The sequence below is a fragment of the Petromyzon marinus genome, unplaced genomic scaffold (genome assembly GCF_048934315.1).
Source record: "Petromyzon marinus isolate PM22_M1 ecotype Great Lakes invasive population unplaced genomic scaffold, UKy_Petmar_22M1.pri1.0 PM_Scaffold_557, whole genome shotgun sequence".
In the NCBI taxonomy this organism is placed as follows: Eukaryota; Metazoa; Chordata; class Hyperoartia; order Petromyzontiformes; family Petromyzontidae; genus Petromyzon; species Petromyzon marinus.
In genome coordinates this window covers 27,501-52,842 of record NW_027423565.1, presented here as the reverse complement: position 1 = coordinate 52,842, position 25,342 = coordinate 27,501, and the positions used below count along the sequence as shown (strand labels likewise).

Here is a 25,342-nt window from a genome sequence, read left to right as displayed (position 1 = left end):
ACATTGATGATGATGATGATAGTGGTGGTGATAGCGATGACCATGATGACAGTGATGATGACGATCGTGACGACAGCGACGACGACGACGACGACGACGACGATGATGATGATTGCGATCGTGACGACGGAGGCGCCACCTGTTCTCCTTGCTGCGTCCGCCGTCGATGACGAACACCACGTCGGGGATGGTGATGCCCGTCTCGGCGATGTTGGTCGCCAGCACGATCTGCGAGTCGCGGGAAACAAAGCGGCAGCGGCTCGACGGAGCGGTGGGCTCGCCGACGGCGTACGTCGTCATCGATGACGTCATCGTCCTCGATGACGTCATCGACGACGAGGTGAACGTCCTCGTTTCTTTAGAACAGCTTTTTGTGTTTAGTCTGTTGGCCTTCCCAACCCCACGCACCTCCGAATTAGCACGGCTGGTTACCCACAGACTCACGCAGAGACCCATAGACTCACGCAGAGACCCACAGACTCACACAGAGACCTACAGACTCACACAGAGACCCACAAACTCACACAGAGACCCACAGACTCACACAGAGACCCACAGACTCACGCAGAGACCCATAGACTCGCACAGAGACCCACAGACTCACACAGAGACCAATACACTCACACAGAGACCCACAGACTCACACAGAAAACCACAGACTCACACAGAGACCCACAGACCCACACAGAGACCCACAGACTCACACAGAGACCCGTAGACTCATCACACAGAGACCCATAGACTCACACAGAGACCCATAGACTCACACAGAGACCCGTAGACTCACACAGAGACCCACAGAGTCACACAGAGACCCACAGACTCACACAGAGACCCATACACGCACACAGAGACCCACAGACTCACACAGAGACCCACAGACTCACACAGAGACCCACAGACTCACACAGAGACCAATACACGCACACAGAGACCCACAGACTCACACAGAGACCCACAGACTCACACAGAGACCCACAGACTCACACAGAGACCAATACACGCACACAGAGACCCATAGACTCACACAGAGACCCACAGACTCACACAGAGACCCACAGACTCACACAGAGACCAATACCCTCACACAGAGACCCACAGACTCACACAGAGGCCAATACACGCACACAGAGACCCACAGACTCACACAGAGACCCACAGACTCACACAGAGACCCACAGACTCACACAGAGACCCACAGACTCACACAGAGACCCACAGACTAACACAGAGACCCACAGACTCACACAGAGACCAATACACTCACACAGAGACCCACAGACTCACACAGAGACCCACAGACTCACACAGAGACCAATACACTCACACAGAGACCCACAGACTCACACAGAGACCCACAGACTCACACAGAGACCCACAGACTCACACAGAGACCCACAGACTCACACAGAGACCCACAGACTCACACAGAGACCCACAAACTCGCACAGAGACCCACAGACTCGCACAGAGACCCACAGACTCACACAGATACCCACAGACTAACACAGAGACCCACAGACTCACACAGAGACCAATACACTCACACAGAGACCCACAGACTCACACAGAGACCCACAGACTCACACAGAGACCCATAGACTCACAGAGACCCACAGACTCACACAGAGACCCACAGACACACACAGAGACCCACAGACTCACAGAGACCCACAGACGCACGCAGAGACCCACAGACTCACACAGAGACCCACAGACTCACACAGAGACCCACAGACTCACGCAGAGACCCACAGACTCACGCAGAGACCCACAGACTCACGCAGAGACCCCACAGACTCACACAGAGACCCACAGACTCACACAGAGCCCCACAGACTCGCACAGAGACCCACAGACTCGCGCAGAGACCCACAGACTCACGCAGAGACCCACAGACTCACACAGAGACCCACAGACTCGCACAGAGACCCACAGACTCGCACAGAGACCCACAGACTCGCACAGAGACCCACAGACTCACACAGAGACCCACAGACTAACACAGAGACCCACAGACTCACACAGAGACCAATACACTCACACAGAGACCCACAGACTCACACAGAGACCCACAGACTCACACAGAGACCCATAGACTCACAGAGACCCACAGACTCACACAGAGACCCACAGACACACAAGAGACCCACAAACTCACACAGAGACCCACAGACTCACGCAGAGACCCACAGACTCACACAGAGACCCACAGACTCACGCAGAGACCCACAGACTCACGCAGAGACCCACAGACTCACACAGAGACCCACAGACTCACGCAGAGACCCACACTCACACAGAGACCCGTAGACTCACACAGAGACCCACAGACTCGCACAGAGCCCCACAGACTCACGCAGAGACCCACAGACTCACACAGAGACCCGTAGACTCACACAGAGACCCACAGACTCACACAGAGACCCACAGACTCACGCAGAGACCCACAGACTCACGCAGAGACCCATAGACTCACACAGAGACCCATAGACTCACACAGAGACCCACAGACTCACGCAGAGACACAGACTCACACAGAGACCCACAGACTCACACAGAGACCCACAGACTCACGCAGAGAGCCAGACTCACACAGAGACCCACAGACTCACGCAGAGCGCCAGACTCACACAGAGACCCACAGACTCACACAAAAACCCATAGACTCACACAGAAACCCATGGACTCGCACAGAGACCCACAGACTCACACAGAGACCCACAGACTCACACAGAGACCCACAGACTCACACAGAGACCCACAGACTCACACAGAGACCCACAGACTCACACAGAGACCCACAGACTCACACAGAGACTCACAGACTCACACAGAGACCCACAGACTCGTACAGAGCCCCACAGACTCACACAGAGACCCACAGACTCACACAGAGACCCACAGACTCACACAGAGACCCACAGACTCACACAGAGACCCACAGACTCACACAGAGACCCACAGACTCACACAGAGACCCACAGACTCACACAGAGACCCACAGACTCACGCAGAGACCCACAGACTCACGCAGAGACACAGACTCACACAGAGACCCACAGACTCACACAGAGACCCACAGACTCACGCAGAGAGCCAGACTCACACAGAGACCCACAGACTCACGCAGAGAGCCAGACTCACACAGAGACCCACAGACTCACACAAAAACCCATAGACTCACACAGAAACCCATAGACTCGCACAGAGACCCACAGACTCACACAGAGACCCACAGACTCACACAGAGACCCACAGACTCACACAGAGACCCACAGATTCACGCAGAGACCCACAGACTCACACAGAGACCCACAGACTCACACAGAGACCCACAGACTCACGCAGAGACCCACAGACTCACGCAGAGACCCACAGACTCACACAGAGACCGTACCTTGCGCACACCCGGCGGAGGGATGGAGAAAGCGGCGCTCTGGTCGCGCGACGACAGCACCGAGTGGAGCGGCACCACCTTGTACCTGGCGCAGCGATGCACGCACGGTCAGGTACAGGCAAAGGTCCCGCCCTCCACCGTGTAGCCTGCACGGGCGGCCGGGTCAAGCGCCGTTAGCGAGCGGCACCTACGAAAGGCCGGCACGGCCGCACGAGGTGGGGGCGAGGTGGCCGGTGCCACGCACGCCCGGCCGCCTTTGTCTCCCCAGCGGCGATGTTTACACACCGCACCAGGTACTCGTTGAGGCCGAGTCGACCGAGTTAGGAGGCCCGGGACCGGTTCAGATTTCTGTCGTCACCGGCGGTGTTGGTGGCCGCGAGCGGGAATCGAACTCGGTGAGGCCGGGTTCGTGTAGGGGCGGAGTAGCGCTGACCGCTACTCCACCGCTGGCCACGCTCCCGAGGCCACACCCCAGCGCACGCACACACACACACACGTACACACACACACACACACGCACACACACGCACACACACACGCACACGCACACACACACACGCACACACACACACGTACACACACACACACACGCACACACACACGCACACGCACACACACACACGCACACACACACACGTACACACACACACACACGTACACACACGCACACGTACACACACACACACGTACACACACACACACGCACACACACACACGCACACACACACGCACACACACACACACACACGCACACACACACGCGCACGACGCACACACACACGCACGCACACACACACACACGCACACACACACGCACACACACACACGCGCATGACGCACACACACACACACGTACACACACACACGCACACACACACACACACACGCACACACACACGCGCACACACACACGCGCACGACGCACACACACACACACGTACACACACACACGCACACACACACACACACACACGCACACACACACGCGCACGACGCACACACACACGCACGCACACACACACACACACACACGCACACACACACACACACAAACGCACACACACGCACACACACACGCGCACGACGCTCGCATCGCACGGCAAGCGTTCGCCGCGGCAATGCCGGCGCAATCGGCTCACTGTTGAGGCTATCGATGTGAACGGCGGCGTTCCGGCGCCGGGGGGGGCGGCCTCACCGGCGGGAGTCGCGGAAGTCCCGGTGCTGGCTCAGCGCGTCGTGGAGATCCTGGATGTCGGCGAAGCCCGGCAGGAAGACGAGCACGGCGCCGTCCACCGCACGCAGCTCGGCGCTGGTGTCTAGGCACGAGGACAAAGGTCCCCCGTGTAGCCTCTGGCAGACGCCTGTCGGGGCAAGTGCCGCGAGCGAGCGGCGGCAGCGCCTACGAAGGCCGGCACTGCGGCACACGGCGCGAGCGGGTGGTGGGTGGCCAGCACCACCGCCCGGGGCCGCCTTCGCCTCCCCCAGTGGCGCCGTGACGAGGCGGCGTTGCCGGCCCCGGCACACGCCCGCCGATGGGGGGGGGGACTTTATTTGTTTCATTATAATTAATTTTCATAATTCAATTTTGGACGATGTCATTTTTGCCGTATTGCCACGCAGTTTTTTTTAATTTTATTTTATTATCAATTTCTTCATTCTCGTGATTTATTATGACACGTATACATTTGTTCCCCGCCCCCCCCCCCCCGCCCCCCCCCCCCAACAACTCACCCAGGTGGGAGAGAAGCGCCACCACGAGCTCCAGGTTGACGCGCTCGGGGCTGGCGGTGGCGACGGCGTGGCGCGTGCGGGCGCTGTAGCGCGCCGGGTCGAGGCCGCTGGGGTCCGTGCCGGGCGGCCCCTCCTTCTCCCACGACAGCTGAGCTCGCAGTGGGGACGAGGAAGGAGAAAAGTTGAAGAAATGTGTGTTTTTTTTTTTTATATATATTGGAAGCTCCCGTGACTGCGGGATTTTCATCGCTCGTGGGTTATTTCGGCAAAAAAGTCGCGCGGATTAGGAAAAGGGGGGCAAATGGTAGGTGCCGACGTTTCGATCGCAACAGCAAGCGGCGGTCGTGCTCAGGTGAAAGGGAGAAACGCGCCTCTGCGGCGAGGCATCACGCGGAGAGGGAGGGATGCAAAATGTAGCAATCTTTGGAAGGACGTTGATCAACCGGGCGAAGGTGTTAACTGTTGTGTTAGCCGACTCTCTGAGTTGCGTTGCATTTCAAGGTTCTGTTACGTTTGACATCTCGGCTTCCTTGTCACATTTCTTTTCTCTTCTCTCTCTCTCTCTCACCCAAGCCCTCTTTGAATGTCATCTCCAGCGCTCTCGCCCCCCTTTGCGGCCTACTACCCCCTCCCCCCCCCATCCCCCCTACTATGTAATGCCTCGCCACAGAGGAGCGCTTCTCTCGCCCGGGGACGACCGCTCGCCGTTGCGATCGAAACGTCGGGATGCATTATTGACTTATTTCCCTAATCCACGCGACTTTACCCGTTAGCGGCCCGTCGGGGGACCGAGTGGTGCCGCCCGCCCCCCCGCGGCCGCCGCGGGGAACGGTTTTAGATGCTCGCCCAGCGTCGCTGGCGGCCGCGAGCGTGCGGCTCGAACCTCGGTGGCTCGCCGGCGAGGCTCGCACCGCCACAGCGCCAACCGGTGTCGCCCGTCGGCACCGCACGGGCGCACACCACGACAAAGACAAAGATCCCCCGCGCGGCCCGAACGGGCTGTTGGGGCAAGTGCCGTGAGCGAGCGCCGACGAAGGTCGGCACGGCACGCGAGGGGGGGTGGGTGGGTGGGTGGGTGGCCGGCAGCACCACGCCCGGCCGCCTTTGTCTCCCCCAGTGGCGATGTTCACTACGCACCGCTACACCAGGTACTCAGTTGAGGCCGAGTCGACCTAGGGGAGGCCCAGGACCGGTTCAGATAACCGTCACCGGGTGTTGGCCTTGGGCGGGAATCGAAACCGGGTCGCCGGGTTCGTAGCGCAGCGTAGCGCTGACGGCTGCACCACCGCTCCCCACAAACACACACATAGACACACACACACACAGACACTGACACAGACACACACAAAGACACACACACACACAGACACACAGACACACACACACAGACACACACACAGACACACACACAGACACTCACACACACAGACACACACAAAGACACTCACACAGACACTCACACAGACACACACACAGACACACACACAGACACTCACACAGACACACACAAAGACACTCACAGACACTCACATAGACACACACATATAGACACACACACACAGACACTCACACAGACACACACAAAGACACACAGACACACACAAAGACACACAGACACTCACACAGACACACACAAAAACACACACACACACACACAGACACACACACACTCACACACACACAGAGACACTCACAGACACTCACACAGACACTCACACACACACAGACACACACAAAGACACACAGAAAGACACTCACACACACAGACACTCACACAGACACACACAAAGACACTCACACACACACAGACACTCACACAGACACACACAAAGACACTCACACACACACAGACACTCACACAGACACACACAAAGACAATCACACACACACACAGACACTCACACAGACACACACAAAGACACTTACACACAGACACTCACACAGACACACACAAAGACAATCACACACACACAGATACTCACACAGACACACACAAAGACACACACACACAGACACTCACACAGACACACACAAAGACACAGACACTCACACAGACACACACAAAGACAATCACACACACACAGACACTCACACAGACACACACAAAGACACTCACACAGACACACACACACACAAAGACACTCACACACACTCACACAGACACACACAAAGACACACACACACAGACACACAGACAGACACACAGACACACACAAAGACACACACAAAGACACTCACACAGACACTCACACAGACACTCACACAGACACACACAAAGACACTCACAGACACTCACACAGACACTCACACAGACACACACAAAGACACTCACACACACACAGACACTCACACAGACACACACAAAGACAATCACACACACACACAGATACTCACACAGACACACACACAGACACTCACACAGACACACACAAAGACACACACACACAGACACTCACACAGACACACACACACAAAGACACACAAAGACACTCACACACACAAAGACACTCGCACAGACACACATAAAGACACTCACACACACAGAGATACTCACACAGACACACACACAGACACTCACACACACAAAGACACACAAAGACACTCACACTCACAAAGACACACATACAGACACTCACACAGACACACACACAGACACTCACAAAGACACACACACGTATATCCCAACGCAGACTGTCGGGGCAAGTTCTGTTCGTCGCGAGTAGCAGCAGCTGTGAAGACTCACACCCTCGCTCACACCCTCGCTCACACCCTCTGGCTGTGAAGACTCACACCCTCGCTCACACCCTCGCTCACACCCTCGGGCTGTGAAGACTCACACCCTGGGGCTGTGAAGACTCACACCCTCGCTCACACCCTCACTCACACCCTCTGGCTGTGAAGACTCACACCCTCGCTCACACCCTCGCTCACACCCTCGGGCTGTGAAGACTCACACCCTGGGGCTGTGAAGACTCACACCCTCGCTCACACCCTCACTCACACCCTCGCTCACACCCTCGTTCACACCCTCGTTCACACCCTCTGGCTGTGAAGACTCACACCCTCGCTCACACCCTCGGGCTGTGAAGACTCACACCCTCGGACTGTGAAGACTCACACCCTCTCTCACACCCTCGCTCACACCCTTTGGCTGTGAAGACTCACACCCTGGGACTGTGAAGACTCACACCCTCGCTCACACCCTCGGGCTGTGAAGACTCACACCCTCGCTCACACCCTCGCTCACACCCTCGTTCACACCCTCTGGCTGTGAAGACTCACACCCTCGGCCTGTGAAGACTCACACCCTCGCTCACACCCTCACTCACACCCTCGGACTGTGAAGACTCACACCCTCGCTCACACCCTCGCTCACACCCTCGGACTGTGAAGACTCACACCCTCGGACTGTGAAGACTCACACCCTCGGGCTGTGAAGACTCACACCCTCGGACTGTGAAGACTCACACCCTCGGACTGTGAAGACTCACACCCTCGGACTGTGAAGACTCACACCCTCGGACTGTGAAGACTCACACCCTCGGCCTGTGAAGGCTCACACCCTCGGCCTGTGAAGGCTCACACCCTCGGCCTGTGAAGGCTCACACCCTCGGCCTGTGAAGGCTCACACCCTCGGCCTGTGAAGGCCCACACCCTCGGCCTGTGAAGGCTCACACCCTGGGCCTGTGAAGGCTCACACCCTCGGCCTGTGAAGGCTCACACCCTGGGCCTGTGAAGGCTCACACCCTGGGCCTGTGAAGGCTCACACCCTCGGCCTGTGAAGGCTCACACCCTGGGCCTGTGAAGGCTCACACCCTCGGCCTGTGAAGGCTCACACCCTCGGCCTGTGAAGGCTCACACCCTCGGCCTGTGAAGGCTCACACCCTGGGCCTGTGAAGGCTCACACCCTGGGCCTGTGAAGGCTCACACCCTCGGCCTGTGAAGGCTCACACCCTCGGCCTGTGAAGGCTCACACCCTGGGCCTGTGAAGGCTCACACCCTGGGCCTGTGAAGGCCCACACCCTCGGCCTGTGAAGGCTCACACCCTGGGCCTGTGAAGGCCCACACCCTGGGCCTGTGAAGGCTCACACCCTGGGCCTGTGAAGGCTCACACCCTGGGCCTGTGAAGGCTCACACCCTGGGCCTGTGAAGGCTCACACCCTGGGCCTGTGAAGGCTCACACCCTCGGCCTGTGAAGGCTCACACCCTGGGCCTGTGAAGGCTCACACCCTGGGCCTGTGAAGGCTCACACCCTGGGCCTGTGAAGGCTCACACCCTGGGCCTGTGAAGGCTCACACCCTCGGGCTGTGAAGGCTCACACCCTGGGCCTGTGAAGGCTCACACCCTGGGCCTGTGAAGGCTCACACCCTGGGCCTGTGAAGGCTCACACCCTGGGCCTGTGAAGGCTCACACCCTGGGCCTGTGAAGGCTCACACCCTGGGCCTGTGAAGGCTCACACCCTGGGCCTGTGAAGGCTCACACCCTGGGCCTGTGAAGGCTCACACCCTGGGCCTGTGAAGGCTCACACCCTGGGCCTGTGAAGGCTCACACCCTGGGCCTGTGAAGGCTCACACCCTGGGCCTGTGAAGGCTCACACCCTGGGCCTGTGAAGGCTCACACCCTCGGCCTGTGAAGGCTCACACCCTGGGCCTGTGAAGGCTCACACCCTCGGCCTGTGAAGGCTCACACCCTGGGCCTGTGAAGGCTCACACCCTGGGCCTGTGAAGGCTCACACCCTGGGCCTGTAAAGGCTCACACCCTGGGCCTGTGAAGGCTCACACCCTGGGCCTGTGAAGGCTCACACCCTGGGCCTGTGAAGGCTCACACCCTGGGCCTGTGAAGGCTCACACCCTGGGGCTGTGAAGGCTCACACCCTCGGCCTGTGAAGGCTCACACCCTGGGCCTGTGAAGGCTCACACCCTGGGACTGTGAAGGCTCACACCCTGGGCCTGTGAAGGCTCACACCCTGGGCCTGTGAAGGCTCACACCCTGGGCCTGTGAAGGCTCACACCCTGTGCCTGTGAAGGCTCACACCCTGGGCCTGTGAAGCCTCACACCCTCGGCCTGTGAAGGCTCACACCCTCGGCCTGTGAAGGCTCACACCCTGGGCCTGTGAAGGCTCACACCCTCGGCCTGTGAAGGCTCACACCCTCGGCCTGTGAAGGCTCACACCCTCGGCCTGTGAAGGCTCACACCCTGGGCCTGTGAAGGCTCACACCCTCGGCCTGTGAAGGCTCACACCCTGGGCCTGTGAAGGCTCACACCCTGGGCCTGTGAAGGCTCACACGCTGGGCCTGTGAAGGCTCACACCCTGGGCCTGTGAAGGCTCACACCCTCGGCCTGTGAAGGCTCACACCCTGGGCCTGTGAAGGCTCACACCCTGGGCCTGTGAAGGCTCACACCCTGGGCCTGTGAAGGCCCATAAAAAGGCGCACACGGAGCCCGGCGGCAATTCGCGTCGCGCTCGCGAACACGCTCCGCGTCCCGCCAGAGCACCGACGACCCCAACGTGACCCCGCGACCCCGCGACCCCGTGAACCCCGTGAACCCCGCGACCCGTGGCTCACCCCGCCGCGCCGGCGCTCACCTGCACGCGACGCGATTGTCCGGCCCTTCCCGTGACGGTGACGGCGGTGGACTGCTGCTGCTGCTGCTGGTCGCGGTCACGCACAGCGTACGGGGAGTCCGAGTCCAGGGCGTAGCCGCTCAACTCCACCACGTCCTCCATGTAGCTCACCTGCGCGGGGGGAGACGGGGGACGAGGTGTAGGAGGAGGAGGATACTGACCGTGGACCAGTCTATGAGTCTCTCTCTCTCTCTCTCTGTGCCAGTCTATGAGTCTCTCTCTCTGTGTGCCAGTCTATGAGTCTCTCTCTCTCTCTCTCTGTGCCAGTCTATGAGTCTCTCTCTCTGTGTGCCAGTCTATGAGTATCTCTCTCTGTGTGTGCCAGTCTATGAGTCTCTCTCTCTCTGTGTGTGCCAGTCTATGAGTCTCTCTCTCTCTGTGCCAGTCTATGAGTCTCTCTCTCTCTCTGTGCCAGTCTATGAGTCTCTCTCTCTCTCTGTGCCAGTCTATGAGTATCTCTCTCTGTGTGTGCCAGTCTATGAGTCTCTCTCTCTCTCTCTGTGTGTGCCAGTCTATGAGTATCTCTCTCTGTGTGTGCCAGTCTATGAGTCTCTCTCTCTGTGTGTGCCAGTCTATGAGTCTCTCTCTCTCTCTGTGCCAGTCTATGAGTCTCTCTCTCTCTCTGTGTGCCAGTCTATGAGTCTCTCTCTCTCTCTGTGTGTGCCAGTCTATGAGTCTCTCTCTCTCTCTCTCTGTGCCAGTCTATGAGTCTCTCTCTCTCTGTGTGTGTGCCAGTCTATGAGTCTCTCTCTCTCTCTGTGTGCCAGTCTATGAGTCTCTCTCTCTCTCTCTGTGTGTGTGCCAGTCTATGAGTCTCTCTCTCTCTGTGCCAGTCTATGAGTATCTCTCTCTGTGTGTGCCAGTCTATGAGTCTCTCTCTCTGTGTGTGCCAGTCTATGAGTCTCTCTCTCTCTGTGTGCCAGTCTATGAGTCTCTCTCTGTGTGTGCCAGTCTATGAGTCTCTCTCTCTCTCTGTGTGTGCCAGTCTATGAGTCTCTCTCTCTCTCTCTGTGTGCCAGTCTATGAGTCTCTCTCTCTCTCTGTGTGCCAGTCTATGAGTCTCTCTCTCTCTCTGTGTGCCAGTCTATGAGTCTCTCTCTCTCTCTCTGTGTGCCAGTCTATGAGTCTCTCTCTCTGTGTGTGGACCAGTCTGTGAGTCTCTCTCTCTCTCTCTCCGTGCCAGTCTATGAGTCTCTCTCTCTCTGTGCCAGTCTGTGAGTCTCTCTCTCTGTGTGTGCCAGTCTATGAGTCTCTCTCTCTGTGTGTGCCAGTCTATGAGTCTCTCTCTCTCTCTCTGTGTGCCAGTCTATGAGTCTCTCTCTCTCCGTGCCAGTCTGTGAGTCTCTCTCTCTGTGTGTGCCAGTCTATGAGTCTCTCTCTCTGTGTGCCAGTCTATGAGTCTCTCTCTCTCTCTCTCTGTGCCAGTCTGTGAGTCTCTCTCTCTGTGTGTGCCAGTCTATGAGTCTCTCTCTCTCTCTCTCTGTGCCAGTCTATGAGTCTCTCTCTGTGTGCCAGTCTATGAGTCTCTCTCTCTCTCTCTGTGTGCCAGTCTATGAGTCTCTCTCTCTCTCTGTGTGTGCCAGTCTATGAGTCTCTCTCTCTCTGTGCCAGTCTATGAGTCTCTCTCTCTGTGCCAGTCTATGAGTCTCTCTCTCTCTGTGCCAGTCTATGAGTCTCTCTCTCTGTGCCAGTCTATGAGTCTCTCTCTCTCTGTGTGTGCCAGTCTGTGAGTCTCCCTCTCTCTCCGTGCCCGCGAGCGCCGCACCTGCACGGGGAAGGTGCGCCCGGGCACCGTGACGATGGGACACCCGCCGAAATACCGCGACAGGCGCCGGCAGTCGGCCGTGGCGCTCATGAGGATGAGACGCGGCGGCTGCCGCCGCTGCTGCTGCCGCCCCGAAGGCGCCGGAGACGCCGAAGACGCCGCTTGCGCCAGCAGCCGGCGCATCGCGGCGAGGAGGAGGTCGTTGTGGGCGCCGCGCTCGTGCACCTCGTCCACGACGAGGTGGGAGAGCGACGAGAGCGACGGCTCCACCTGCAGCCGGCGCAGGAGCACGCCGGCCGTGGCGTAGAGCAGGCGGCAGCAGGGCCCGGAGCGGCGCTCCAGGCGGATGTGGTAGCCGCAGAGTGACGACTGACACGGACACACGGGGGGGGGGGGGGGGGGGGGGGGGGGGGGGGGGTCAGGTGCTCTGTCGGCGATGTTCCGCGGAATCGCGCCGGGCCGCTCGCCGTGAGGCCGAGCCGACATCGCCCCGCGCCCGCGCAAAACGCCGGAGACCCCCGCGGTCCGTCGCGTGGCCACGGCGGCCCGCCGGGGCCAGCGGGGTCGGAGAGCGGCGCCCGTGAAAGCCGGCACGGCACACGAGGCGGGGGCGGGGTGGACAACACCGCGCCCGGCCGCCTTTGTCTCCCCGGTGGCGATGTTTACTAAGCACACCGCGCCAGGTGCTCGTTTGAGGCTGAGTCGACCTAAGGGGAGGTTCGTTTAATCGTCACCGGTGTTGGCCGGTGAGCGGGAATCGGGTCGCCGGGTTCGTAGGGCGGCGTAGCGCTAACCTCTACACGTACACACACACACACCTAGACACACACACACCTACCTACACACACACACCTACACACACACACACCTACACACACACCTACACACACACCTACACACACACAACAACAACAACAACAACCGCCATTCGCCACTAAGTGGCGGTGACGTCACCACGACGCTTGTGCCAGGCTATGTGCACCGTGAGGCCACGTGAAGTGTCGAACGCCCGCTGGCAGGAGGTCACTGGGCAGACCCAGGTGCCACGGGTCGACTGACTGAGATGACCGAGATGGCTGGCTGATGCACCACCTGTGCCCCCTACTGTGCCAACCTGCTGTGCTTTAGCCACCCGGCGCTCCGCTCGTTGTTGTGAGCGTCGCTCCTCCGCCCTTCGTTGTTGTTGCAGGGCGACTGCCTCCAACTGCCCAGTAGCGTCCTTCACGAGCCTCCTCCACAGAGGCCAATCTTGACACCGCTGGTACCAGTCATCGACAAGTCCACTCAGCTCCACGTCCTCCTGTACCACATCACTCCATCTCTTCTCTAGCCCGTGCCGCGCCCGCTTAGCCCCCTCAATCCGGCCAAACAAAAGCTGTTTCGGCATGCGGTGGCTGGGCATGCGGGCTACATGACCCAGCCATCGCAGCCTTGCCTGCCGGAGGAGCTCACCGATGGGACCCTGCCCAGATCTTTCAAGGATTTGTGAGCTCCTCACACAATCCAGTCTGGTTAAACCCAGGATGGATCGTAGGCAGGCCAGCCTAAATGTTTCTAACCGGCGAAGATGTTCCATTAGGGGGGGTCCATGTTTCGCAAGCGTAAAGAAGGGAGGGAATGACCGTGGCCGAGAAGACCTGAAGCTTAGTGCGGAGCGACAGACCAGGTAGCTTCCACACAGCGTTACGCAACCGATGAAAAGATATTGCCGCTCGACTGATTCGGAGTGAGACCTCTGCTGTTAAACTGGAGCCAGTCATAAGCACACTGCCCAGGTATGGGAAACTCTCCACTCTCTCCACAACTGCCCCATCACCGATTGGGAGTTGTGGGGGTGGAGTGTCCGATGGTACAAAATACCCAGGCAGGTGCTTAGTTTTGGTGGGGCTGATGGTAAGGCCCCACCTCTTAGTGGCACGCTCCAGTCTCAGCAGCAGCGTCTCCAACTCCTCCTCTGACTGAGCAGCTATTACCAAATCATCAGCATACATAACGTGGTTGAGCAATAGGGAGCCATCCCTTGACCGCACCCGGGCATCGATTAGCCTCCCATTATATCTGTACCATATGGAGATTCCCCCGGTACAGCTATTGAAGGCTTCACGAACTACGTGGTCAAAATAGATGTTAAATAATGTGGGAGCCAGAGGACATCCCTGTCGCACCCCAAGGTGTACAGGGAATGGCTCTGACTCCCGGCCACGTAGTTTTATCCGGGCCCGCTCACCATCATGAAGGGCCTTAATGATCGTGAGCAGAGGGTCAGGTACTCCAAAAGCACGAAGAACGACCCAGAGCCCAGGCCTACTGATGGTATCATAGGCCTTGACCAGGTCAATAAAGCAGAGATGTAGGTCTTGTTGGAATTCCCTACACCTCTGCTGTAGCAGACGGACAGAAAATATGGCATCTGTGCAGGACCGCCCTTTCCTGAAACCGCATTGGGGCTCCGCAAGCCTCTCCTCAGCGTGCCTGGCAAGGCGATGCTGAATAATCCTTGCCAGGACCTTTCCCGGCACACTGAGGAGTGAGATGCCCCTGTAGTTGTTACAGTCTGTGCGGTCCCCCTTCTTAAAGAGGGGGACCACCAGGGCATCCTTCCAATCCTGCGGAACCCATCCAGCGGCCCAGACCGTTGCTATGATGTCATATAGGGCAGTCTGTGCACAAACGCCACCCTCCCTCAGCATTTCGCTTGGGAGATCATCTCTGCCCGCTGCCTTTCCTGGTCTCAGACTCCGGATCGCCTTCAGTACTTCCTCAACAGATGGCACCTCAGCCAGCCACTCACAGGGGGTGACTTGTTCCAATATTTGAGGCACCACAGCCTCAGCAGGGTCATCCTCACTTTGTGCCACGATGTTTTCCTGGCTGAGGGATTTTCCCTCCCCCAGGACCTCACAGAAATGCTCAGCAAATCTGCAAACCTGTTCCTGGGGGTCGGAGATTGGATCACCGTTTTTTCCCCTAATGATGGTAATAGGTGTGGCGCTGCAGGTTACTTTTTTGATGGAGTTAAATAGAGATTTGTGATCGCGGGCCACTGAGGCAGACTCCATCTCCTCAGCAACCCGCGACCACCACCCATCCTTGCAGCGCCTCAAGGCTCTCCGAACCTCCGAGCGAAGGCTGCAGTAAGCCTCCTCATTCTCTGACGTGGGATTCTGTACACAACTACACACACGTAAACACCCACACACATACGTAGACGCACACACCCACACACACACACACGTAAACACACACACACACGTAAACACAAACACCTATACACACGTAAACACAAACACCTACAACAACAACAACAACAACCGCCATTCGCCACTAAGTGGCGGTGACGTCACCACGACGCTTGTGCCAGGCCACACGTAAATACAAACACCTACACACACACGTAAACACCCACACATACGTAGACGCACACACCTACACACACACGTAAACACACACACCTACACACAACACATGTAGACACACACCTACACACACACACGTAGACACACCCACACACCTACACCTACACACACACACCTACACCCCCAACACGTAGACACACACACCTACACACACGTAGACACACACACCTACACACACACACGTAGACACACACACCTACACACACACACGTAGACACACACACCTACACACACACGTAAACACACACACCTACACACACACACACGTAGACACACCCACACACACACGTAGACACACCCACACACACACGTAGACACACCCACACACACACGTAGACACACCCACACACACACGTAGACACACACACACCCACACCCACACACACGCGTGCGTGCGTCACCTCGCTGCCCGGCTCTCCGTGCGCTCCCAGCTCCTGGTTGACGCGCCTCGCGAGGCTGACGGCCGAGATGCGTCGCGGCTGCGTGCACACCACCATGAAGGGGGCAGCACCACCCTCCTCACAGGCCGGGGACTCTCCTGGGGGGCGAGGCGGGTGGGGGGTGGGGGGGTGAGTGGGGGATAAAGGAGGGGGGAGGAAGTGGGGGGAGATGAGGGGGGGATGAGGGGGGGAGAAGTGGGGGAAGGGGGGGGGGAAGCAGCATCCGACCTCTTGCGTCTTGGCGATGAATTTGACACCCGTGGCGTCTGCACTCACTCACCCCCGACCCCTCACCTCTAGCCCCTCACCCCTGACCCCGGACCCCGCCCCCCCGACTCACCGGCCAGGAACTCCTCGAGCAGGAACTGCGGCACCTGGGTGCTCTTCCCGCTGCCCGTCTCCCCGGCGACGATGACCACTCGGTGCGTCGCCATGGCGCCCACCAGCTGCTCGCGGTGCTGCGACACGGGCAGGGCCCGGCGCTCGGCGCGGAGCCTCTCGGCCGCCGGCGAGGAGCGGAGGCGCCGGAAGAGGTGGCGGCACGCGGCCAGGGAGCCCCGCCCTGCCGCGTCCTCCGCACCGCCGCCGCCGCCGCCGCCGTCACCGCGCCCGTCGCACGTAACGTCGTTGCCGCCGCCGTTTTTCGCTTCCTCATCCTCCTCCTCCTCGTCATCCACGTCGTCGTCGTCGTCGCCGGAGCCGGAGCCGGAGCCGCTGCCCTCCGAGTCGTCCCACGACTCCTTGAGCCCACCGTCGCTGTCCTGCGGAACGCGACGGCAGAAGGGAACTGTGAAACTCGTTTCTTCACGGCCGCCTCTCTCTGTCGCGTTTACTCGGTCGTTCTCCTGCCCCTCCGACACGCACCGCCGATTCAGCGCCTGCTGGCTACGTACGGTGCGGAGGACGTTCAAAGTACGGTACATAGACTCACAGAGAGCCCATCGTCTCACACAGAGACCCATAGACTCACGCGGCAGAGATCCATAGACTCACACAGCAGAGACCCATAGACTCACACAGCAGAGATCCATAGACTCACACAGCAGAGACCCATAGACTCACACGGCAGAGACCCATAGACTCACACGGCAGAGACCCATAGACTCACACAGCAGAGACCCATAGACTCACGCAGCAGAGACCCATAGACTCACACGGCAGAGACCCATAGACTCACGCAGCAGAGACCCATAGACTCACGCAGCAGAGACCCATAGACTCACACGGCAGAGACCCATAGACTCACTCGGGAGAGACCATAGACTCACACAGCAGAGACCCATAGACTCACACGGCAGAGACCCATAGACTCACGCAGCAGAGACCCATAGACTCACGCAGCAGAGACCCATAGACTCACACGGCAGAGACCCATAGACTCACTCGGGAGAGACCATAGACTCACACAGCAGAGACCCATAGACTCACACGGCAGAGACCCATAGACTCACGCAGCAGAGACCCATAGACTCACGCAGCAGAGACCCATAGACTCACACGGCAGAGACCCATAGACTCACGCAGCAGAGACCCATAGACTCACGCAGCAGAGACCCATAGACTCACACGGCAGAGACCCATAGACTCACTCGGGAGAGTCCATAGACTCACACAGCAGAGACCCATAGACTCACACGGCAGAGACCCGCTACCCCTCCCGCTACCACTACCCCTACCGCTACCCCTACCGCTACACCTACTGCTACCCCTACCGATACCGCTACCTCAAGCCGCGCTACTTTACACCACGCTACTTCACACCACGCTACTTCACACCACGCTACTTTACACCACGCTACTTTACACCACGCTACTTTACACCACGCTACTTTACACCACGCTACTTTACACCACGCTACTTTACACCACGCTACTTCACACCACGCTACTTTACACCACGCTACTTCACACCACGCTACTTCACACCACGCTACTTCACACCACGCTACTTTACACCACGCTACTTCACACCACGCTACTTTACACCGCGCTACTTTACACCACGCTACTTTACACCACGCTACTTTACACCACGCTACTTTACACCACGCTACTTTACACCACGCTACTTCACACCACGCTACTTTACACCACGCTACTTTACACCGCACTACTTTATACAGTACTACTTTATACAGTACTACTTTATACAGTACTACTTTATACAGTACTACTTTACACCGCGCTACTTTATACAGTACTACTTTATACCGGGCGTAGGGCACCTCGGACGAAGCCGCCGCTCCACACAAATCTACGCAGGACAGGAAGACGAGCGAGCGACGTCAGCCGGCATCCCAGCGCGGCGTCGGCCGGGCCGCCATCCAGCCAGGGCCAATCTGCCGCGGGTGGACGCGGTCACCCACCTGCGCGGGAGCGCGCTTCTTCCGCCCCTTGCCGCTGTGACCTTTGCGAACCCTTCGCTCCTGTTGCTCGCTCCACTGCTGCTGTTCCTGCTGCTGCTCCTGCAGCGCAGGCTGCTGCTGCTGCTGCTGCTGCTGCGGCTGCTGCTGCTCCTTGAGCTGCGCCAGCAGGCGGTCGAGGAACTCGTCGCGGGGCCGGTTGTTCTCGGCGAGCGCCGCCTGCTGCGCAGCCTGCTCCGCGTCACGCCACTCCAGCCACACGTCGCGGTAGGGCGGCGGCAGCAGCTGGTGGATCGACTGCGGCGGAGGCGGGCAGCGGGAGAGGGGACATTGTTTTAAACGGGGGGAGGTGAGCCCCGTCGGAGCTGCTGCCACGCCGACACTTGGGGCCGCAAGTCACGGTAGGGGGGGACGGCAGCAGCTGGTCTGTGGGTCTCTGTGTGTGTCTGTGGGTCTCTGTGTGTGTGTCTGTGGGTCTCTGTGTGTGTCTCTGTGGGTCTCTGTGTGTGTCTGTGGGTCTCTATGTGAGTCTAAGGGTCTCTGTGTGAGTCTGTGGGTCTCTGTGTGTGTGTCTGTGGGTCTCTGTGTGTGTCTGTGGGTCTCTGTGTGTGTCTCTGTGGGTCTCTGTGTGTGTGTGTCTGTGGGTCTCTGTGTGTGTGTGTCTGTGCGTCTCTGAGTGTGAGTCTGTGCGTCTCTGAGTGTGAGTCTGTGCGTCTCTGTGTGTGAGTCTGTGGGTCTCTGTGTGTGAGTCTGTGGGTCTCTGTGTGTGAGTCTGTGCGTCTCTGAGTGTGTGTCTGTGGGTCTCTGTGTGTGAGTCTGTGGGTCTCTGTGTGTGTCTCTGTGGGTCTCTGTATGTGTCTGTGGGTCTCTGTGTGTGTGTCTGTGGGTCTCTGTGTGTGTCTGTGGGTCTCTGTGTGTGAGTCTGTGGGTCTCTGTGTGTGTCTGTGGGTCTCTGTGTGTGTCTCTGTGGGTCTCTGTGTGTGTCTCTGTGTGTGGCTCTGTGGGTCTCTGTGTGTGTGTCTGTGGGTCTCTGTGTGTGAGTCTGTGGGTCTCTGTGTGTGTCTCTTTGGGTCTCTGTGTGACTCTGTGGGTCTCTGTGTGTGTCTCTGTGGGTCTCTGTGTGTGTCTGTGGGTCTCTGTGTGTGAGTCTTTGGGTCTCTGTGTGTGTCTCTGTGGGTCTCTGTGTGTGTCTCTGTGGGTCTCTGTGTGTGTGTCTGTGGGTCTCTGTGTGTGAGTCTGTGGGTCTCTGTGTGTGAGTCTGTGGGTCTCTGTGTGTGAGTCTGTGGGTCTCTGTGTGTGAGTCTGTGGGTCTCTGTGTGTGAGTCTGTGGGTATCTGTGTGTGTGTGTGTCTGTGGGTCTCTGTGTGTGAGTCTGTGGGTCTCTGCTGTGTGAGTCTGTGGGTTTCTGTGTGTGAGTCTGTGGGTATCTGCTGTGTGAGTCTATGGGTCTCTGCTGTGTGAGTCTATGGGTCTCTGCTATGTGAGTCTGTGGGTATCTGCTGTGTGAGTCTATGGGTCTCTGCTGTTTGAGTCTATGGGTCTCTGTGTGTGTCTGTGGGTCTCTGTGTGTGAGTCTGTGGGTCTCTGTGTGTGTCTGTGGGTCTCTGTGTGTGTCTCTGTGGGTCTCTGTGTGTGTCTCTGTGTGTGGCTCTGTGGGTCTCTGTGTGTGTGTCTGTGGGTCTCTGTGTGTGAGTCTGTGGGTCTCTGTGTGTGTCTCTGTGGGTCTCTGTGTGACTCTGTGGGTCTCTGTGTGTGTCTCTGTGGGTCTCTGTGTGTGTCTGTGGGTCTCTGTGTGTGAGTCTTTGGGTCTCTGTGTGTGTCTCTGTGGGTCTCTGTGTGTGTCTCTGTGGGTCTCTGTGTGTGTGTCTGTGGGTCTCTGTGTGTGAGTCTGTGGGTCTCTGTGTGTGAGTCTGTGGGTCTCTGTGTGTGAGTCTGTGGGTCTCTGTGTGTGAGTCTGTGGGTCTCTGTGTGTGAGTCTGTGGGTATCTGTGTGTGTGTCTGTGGGTCTCTGTGTGTGAGTCTGTGGGTCTCTGCTGTGTGAGTCTGTGGGTTTCTGTGTGTGAGTCTGTGGGTATCTGCTGTGTGAGTCTATGGGTCTCTGCTGTGTGAGTCTATGGGTCTCTGCTGTGTGAGTCTGTGGGTATCTGCTGTGTGAGTCTATGGGTCTCTGCTGTTTGAGTCGATGGGTCTCTGTGTGTGTCTGTGGGTCTCTGTGTGTGAGTCTGTGGGTCTCTGTGTGTGTCTGTGGGTCTCTGTGTGTGTCTCTGTGGGTCTCTGTGTGTGTCTCTGTGTGTGGCTCTGTGGGTCTCTGTGTGTGTGTCTGTGGGTCTCTGTGTGTGAGTCTGTGGGTCTCTGTGTGTGTCTCTGTGGGTCTCTGTGTGACTCTGTGGGTCTCTGTGTGTGTCTCTGTGGGTCTCTGTGTGTGTCTGTGGGTCTCTGTGTGTGAGTCTTTGGGTCTCTGTGTGTGTCTCTGTGGGTCTCTGTGTGTGTCTCTGTGGGTCTCTGTGTGTGTGTCTGTGGGTCTCTGTGTGTGAGTCTGTGGGTCTCTGTGTGTGAGTCTGTGGGTCTCTGTGTGTGAGTCTGTGGGTCTCTGTGTGTGAGTCTGTGGGTCTCTGTGTGTGAGTCTGTGGGTATCTGTGTGTGTGTCTGTGGGTCTCTGTGTGTGAGTCTGTGGGTCTCTGCTGTGTGAGTCTGTGGGTTTCTGTGTGTGAGTCTGTGGGTATCTGCTGTGTGAGTCTATGGGTCTCTGCTGTGTGAGTCTATGGGTCTCTGCTGTTTGAGTCTGTGGGTATCTGCTGTGTGAGTCTATGGGTCTCTGCTGTTTGAGTCTATGGGTCTCTGCTGTGTGAGTCTATGGGTCTCTGCTGTGTGAGTCTATGGGTCTCTGCTGTGTGAGTCTATGGGTCTCTGCTGTGTGAGTCTATGGGTCTCTGCTGTGTGAGTCTATGAGTCTATGGGTGTCTGCCGTGTGAGTCTATGGGTCTCTGCTGTGTGAGTCTATGGGTCTCTGCTGTGTGAGTCTATGGGTCTCTGCCGTGTGAGTCTATGGGTCTCTGCTGTGTCAGTCTATGGGTCTCTGCTGTGTGAGTCTATGGGTCTCTGCTGTGTGAGTCTACGGGTCTCTGCTGTGTGAGTCTATGGGTCTCTGCTGTGTTAGTCTATGGGTCTCTGCTGTGTGAGTCTGTGGGTATCTGTTGTGTGAGTCTATGGGTCTCTGCTGTTTGAGTCTATGGGTCTCTGCTGTGTGAGTCTATGGGTCTCTGCTGTGTGAGTCTATGGGTCTCTGCCGTGTGAGTCTATGGGTCTCTGCTGTGTAAGTCTATGGGTCTCTGCTGTGTGAGTCTATGAGTCTATGGGTGTCTGCCGTGTGAGTCTATGGGTCTCTGCTGTGTGAGTCTATGGGTCTCTGCTGTGTGAGTCTATGGGTCTCTGCTGCGTGAGTCTATGGGTCTCTGCTGTGTGAGTCTATGGGTCTCTGCTGTGTGAGTCTATGGGTCTCTGCCGTGTGAGTCTATGGGTCTCTGCTGTGTGAGTCTATGGGTCTCTGCTGTGTGAGTCTATGGGTCTCTGCTGTGTGAGTCTATGGGTCTCCGCTGTGTGAGTCTACGGGTCTCCGCTGTGTGAGTCTATGGGTCTCTGCTGTGTGAGTCTATGGGTCTCCGCTGTGTGAGTCTACGGGTCTCCGCTGTGTGAGTCTATGGGTCTCTGCTGTGTGAGTCTATGGGTCTCTGCTGTGTGAGTCTATGGGTCTCTGCTGTGTGAGTCTATGGGTCTCTGCTGTGTGAGTCTACAGGTCTCTGCCGTGTGAGTCTATGGGTCTCTGCTGTGTGAGTCTATGGGTCTCCGCTGTGTGAGTCTATGGGTCTCTGCTGTGTGAGTCTGTGGGTATCTGTTGTGTGAGTCTATGGGTCTCTGCTGTTTGAGTCTATGGGTCTCTGCTGTGTGAGTCTATGGGTCTCTGCTGTGTGAGTCTATGGATCTCTGCTGTGTGAGTCTATGGGTCTCTGCTGTGTGAGTCTGTGGGTATCTGTTGTGTGAGTCCATGGGTCTCTGCTGTTTGAGTCTATGGGTCTCTGCTGTGTGAGTCTATGAGTCTATGGGTGTCTGCCGTGTGAGTCTATGGGTCTCTGCTGTGTGAGTCTATGGGTCTCTGCTGTGTGAGTCTATGGGTCTCTGCTGCGTGAGTCTATGGGTCTCTGCTGTGTGAGTCTATGGGTCTCTGCTGTGTGAGTCTATGGGTCTCTGCCGTGTGAGTCTATGGGTCTCTGCTGTGTGAGTCTATGGGTCTCTGCTGTGTGAGTCTATGGGTCTCTGCTGTGTGAGTCTATGGGTCTCCGCTGTGTGAGTCTACGGGTCTCCGCTGTGTGAGTCTATGGGTCTCTGCTGTGTGAGTCTGTGGGTATCTGTTGTGTGAGTCTATGGGTCTCTGCTGTTTGAGTCTATGGGTCTCTGCTGTGTGAGTCTATGGGTCTCTGCTGTGTGAGTCTATGGGTCTCTGCTGTGTGAGTCTATGGGTCTCTGCTGTGTGAGTCTGTGGGTATCTGTTGTGTGAGTCCATGGGTCTCTGCTGTTTGAGTCTATGGGTCTCTGCTGTGTGAGTCTATGGGTCTCTGCTGTGTGAGTCTATGGGTCTCTGCTGTGTGAGTCTATGGGTCTCTGCTGTGTGAGTCTATGGGTCTCTGCTGTGTGAGTCTATGAGTCTATGGGTGTCTGCCGTGTGAGTCTATGGGTCTCTGCTGTGTGAGTCTATGGGTCTCTGCTGTGTGAGTCTATGGGTCTCTGCCGTGTGAGTCTATGGGTCTCTGCTGTGTGAGTCTATGGGTCTCTGCTGTGTGAGTCTATGGGTCTCTGCTTTGTGAGTCTATGGGTGTCTGCCATGTGAGTCTATGGGTCTCTGCTGTGTGAGTCTATGGGTTTCTGCTGTGTGAGTCTATGGGTCTCTGCTGTGTGAGTCTATGGGTCTCCGCTGTGTGAGTCTATGGGTCTCTGCTGTGTGAGTCTATGGGTCTCTGCTGTGTGAGTCTATGGGTCTCTGCTGTGTGAGTCTATGGGTCTCTGCCGTGTGAGTCTATGGGTCTCTGCTGTGTGAGTCTATGGATCTCTGCTGTGTGAGTCTATGGGTCTCTGCCGTGTGAGTCTATGGGTCTCCGCTGTGTGAGTCTACAGGTCTCTGCCGTGTGAGTCTATGGGTCTCTGCTGTGTGAGTCTATGGGTCTCCGCTGTGTGAGTCTATGGGTCTCTGCTGTGTGAGTCTGTGGGTATCTGTTGTGTGAGTCTATGGGTCTCTGCTGTTTGAGTCTATGGGTCTCTGCTGTGTGAGTCTATGGGTCTCTGCTGTGTGAGTCTATGGGTCTCTGCTGTGTGAGTCTATGGGTCTCTGCTGTGTGAGTCTGTGGGTATCTGTTGTGTGAGTCTATGGGTCTCTGCTGTTTGAGTCTATGGGTCTCTGCTGTGTGAGTCTGTGGGTCTCTGCTGTGTGAGTCTATGGGTCTCTGCTGTGTGAGTCTATGGGTCTCTGCTGTGTGAGTCTATGAGTCTATGGGTGTCTGCCGTGTGAGTCTATGGGTCTCTGCTGTGTGAGTCTATGGGTCTCTGCTGTGTGAGTCTATGGGTCTCTGCTGTGTGAGTCTATGGGTCTCTGCCGTGTGAGTCTCTGCTGTGTGAGTCTATGGGTCTCTGCTGCGTGAGTCTATGGGTCTCTGCTGTGTGAGTCTATGGGTCTCTGCTGTGTGAGTCTATGGGTCTCTGCCGTGTGAGTCTATGGGTCTCTGCTGTGTGAGTCTATGGGTCTCTGCTGTGTGAGTCTATGGGTCTCTGCTGTGTGAGTCTATGGGTCTCTGCTGTGTGAGTCTATGGGTCTCTGCTGTGTGAGTCTATGGGTCTCTGCTGTGTGAGTCTATGGGTCTCTGCTGTGTGAGTCTATGGGTCTCTGCTGTGTGAGTCTATGGGTCTCTGCTGTGTGAGTCTACGGGTCTCTGCTGTGTGAGTCTATGGGTCTCTGCTGTGTGAGTCTATGGGTCTCTGCTGTGTGAGTCTATGGGTCTCTGCTGTGTGAGTCTATGGGTCTCTGCTGTGTGAGTCTATGGGTCTCTGCTGTGTGAGTCTATAGGTCTCCGCTGTGTGAGTCTATGGGTCTCTGCTGTGTGAGTCTACGGGTCTCTGCTGTGTGAGTCTATGGGTCTCTGCTGTGTGAGTCTATGGGTCTCTGCTGTGTGAGTCTATGGGTCTCTGCCGTGTGAGTCTACGGGTCTCTGCTGTGTGAGTCTATGGGTCTCTGCTGTGTGAGTCTACGGGTCTCTGCTGTGTGAGTCTATGGGTCTCTGCTGTGTGAGTCTATGGGTCTCTGCTGTGTGAGTCTATGGGTCTCTGCTGTGTGAGTCTATGGGTCTCTGCTGCGTGAGTCTATGGGTCTCTGCTGTGTGAGTCTATGGGTCTCCGCTGTGTGAGTCTATGGGTCTCTGCTGTGTGAGTCTATGGGTCTCTGCTGTGTGAGTCTACGGGTCTCTGCTGTGTGAGTCTATGGGTCTCTGCTGTGTGAGTCTATGGGTCTCTGCTGTGTGAGTCTATGGGTCTCTGCTGTGTGAGTCTATGGGTCTCTGCT

The 25,342-nt window shown here is 57.2% G+C and overlaps 1 pseudogene; it reads right to left on the bottom strand.

Annotated features, from left to right (window-relative positions):
* Window positions 1-89: 89 nt before the first annotated feature.
* LOC142923475 (ATP-dependent RNA helicase DHX29-like) overlaps window positions 90-25,342 on the bottom strand; it is a 42,466-nt pseudogene continuing 17,213 nt past the window's right edge.